The sequence below is a fragment of the Molossus molossus genome, unplaced genomic scaffold (genome assembly GCF_014108415.1).
Source record: "Molossus molossus isolate mMolMol1 unplaced genomic scaffold, mMolMol1.p scaffold_m16_p_3, whole genome shotgun sequence".
Taxonomy (NCBI): domain Eukaryota; kingdom Metazoa; phylum Chordata; class Mammalia; order Chiroptera; family Molossidae; genus Molossus; species Molossus molossus.
In genome coordinates this window covers 103,435,834-103,438,390 of record NW_023425366.1, presented here as the reverse complement: position 1 = coordinate 103,438,390, position 2,557 = coordinate 103,435,834, and the positions used below count along the sequence as shown (strand labels likewise).

The 2,557-nt window shown below is 36.1% G+C and overlaps 1 pseudogene; it reads left to right on the top strand.

The window, feature by feature from the left end:
* The first annotated feature begins 1,090 nt into the window (after nucleotides 1-1,090).
* LOC118643078 lies at nucleotides 1,091-1,241 on the top strand (annotated as a pseudogene).
* Nucleotides 1,242-2,557: the final 1,316 nt, after the last annotated feature.

The window sequence follows — 2,557 nt, the reverse complement described above, 5'->3', positions numbered from 1 at the left end:
AAGGGTGCTTATCAGTTAAGTAAGTGAGGGTTCTAAAATTTCATGTATTCAAGGCTATGCAGGGGTGGGGAAATTTTTTTATACCAAGGGTCATTTGGATATTTATATGGCTCAATTTTGGGCCATATAAAATTATCAACTGAAAAATTAGCCTGCTATATTTGGTCAAATGTTTAAGCTGGAACTGCTTCTCTTTGGTGAGGCGTGCGATGTTAGCTGGTATAGATTTTGCAGGGCTTATATGGCCCAAGGCCCAGATGTTCTCCACCCCTGCTGTGGAGGGTCAAGTGAACAATTAAAATACAAAATGAGCCCTGGCCGGTTTGGCTCAGTGATCAGAGTGTCCGTCGCATTGGCCCAGGGACCAGAGTCCAAAGTTCGGTTCCCACTAAGGGCACGTACCTTGGTTGCAGTTTGTCCCTGGCTCTGGTTGGGGTCATGTGGGTGGCAGCCACTCGATGTGTCTTACATCAATGTGTCTCACATCAATGTTTCTCACCCTTCCTTCCTCCCTCTCTCCCTCCGTTCTATCTCAAGATAAATGCAAAAATGTCCTCGGGTGAGGATAAAAACCAAAAAAAACCAAAATGAAGCTGAAAAAAAAATGTGTGTTTCTTGTAGGCAGCATATAGTTGGACATAGATTTTTTTTTTTAATTCATTCACTCTGTCTTTTGATTCATTTAACTTTAAAGTGATTATTGTTGGTAAGGACTTACTATTGCCATTTGGTAATTGTTTTCTGAGTGTTTGTAGTTCATTGTTCCTTTCCTTCCTCTCTTTGCTGTCTTCCTTTGTGATCTGATTTATTTCTGTAATGGTATGCTTTGATTTCTTTTTCTTTATATTTGTGTATCTACTAGAGATTTTTTTCTTTGTGGCTACTATGAAGCTTACATAAAACATATAACAGTTTTAACAGTATTTTAATCTGATAACAACTTCAATCACATACAAAAACTACACTTTTACTCCCCCCCAATATTTTATGTTATTGATGTCACAGTATACATATTTTTATGCTGTGTATCCATGAGCAAATTATTGTATATATTTTAATGCTTTTATCTTTTAACAAATATGTTTTTTTAATTGCTTCTCGGCCTTTTGGCTAAGATCAAGTGTAGTATCTGTTCTTATCAGTTTAATAAAAATAAAAGTTCTTATTAATATTTTAGAGAGAGAGATAGAAACATTTATGTGTGAGAGAAACATCAATTGGATGCCTCCTGCACACCCCCTACTGGGGATCGAGCCCACAACCCCAGGCATGTGCCCTGACCTAGAATTGAGCCAGGACTTCTCAGTCCATGGGACAACTCTCAGTCTACTGAGCCACACAAACTGAATTCATCTTTTAACTTTTATACTAGAGTTATAAGTATTAGAGTACTCTAAATCTGACTATATACTAATCTTTATCAGTAAATTTTATACTTGCAAAGATTTCATGTTACTAATTAGTTTCTTTTTGTTTCAACTTGAATTCCCTTTAACATTTTTTTTTTAAGGCAAGTCTGGTGGTGATCTGAGAAAGTCTATCTCTTCTTCATTTCTGAAGGACAGCTTTTCTGGGTATAGTAATACCAGTTAGCAGTTTTATCTCTCACTATTTGAATATATCATCCCACTCTTTCCTAGCACCAAAACTTCCGCTGAGAAATTTGTTGATAGATTTATGGGGCTTCCCTTGTATGTGACAAGTCACTTTCTTCTTGCTGTTTTAAAAATTATCTTTGTCTTTGACTTAATAATTTAATTATAACAGATCTTGATGTAATCTTCTTTGGGTTGATCCTATTTGTGGACTTTTGAGTTTCATAAATCTGAATTTCTGTATTCCTCCCTAGACTTTGGAAGTTTTCAGCCATTATTTCTTTAAACCAGCTTTCTGTCCCTGCCCCTTCTTCTCCTCTGGGGTTCCTATAATGACTATATTGATTACTTTATGATACCCCATTAGTCCTGCGAGCATTCTTCACTTTAATTTTTTTTTTTCTGTTTCTTCTCTGAATGAATGACTTCAAATGACTTGTATTCAAATTCACTGACTTTTTTCTTCTACTTTCTTTACAGATTCTTTCTTTTATGCTATTGGCGCTCCCTGCTGAATTGTTCATATCAGCCATCATATTCTTTAGCTCCAGAATTTCTGTTTTGTTCTTTTTCATAGTTTTTGTCTCTGAAAAAATTCTCATTTTGTTCATGTATTATTTTTCTGATTTTGTTAAGTTGTCTGTGTTTTTCTTGTACTTTTCTATGCTTCCTTGAGACAATTATCTTGAATTATTTCTTGGGCAATTCAGAGATTTATGTTTCTTTGGGGTTGATTACCAGAGCTTTATTAGTTCCCTTGGTGGTGTCATGTTTGCCTAATTTTTTCAAGATCTATGATACCTTACATGATGTTTGTTTATTTGAAGACACAAACCCCTCTTTACATACTGGTTTGTGTCAGGTAAAGACCTTCTGCTGGGACTGCCTTTCTGATCACAACTGAGTGGGGCTGGAGCTATTGCCAGTTCTGTAGGTGGATACATGGCTGATAGACCTGTGAC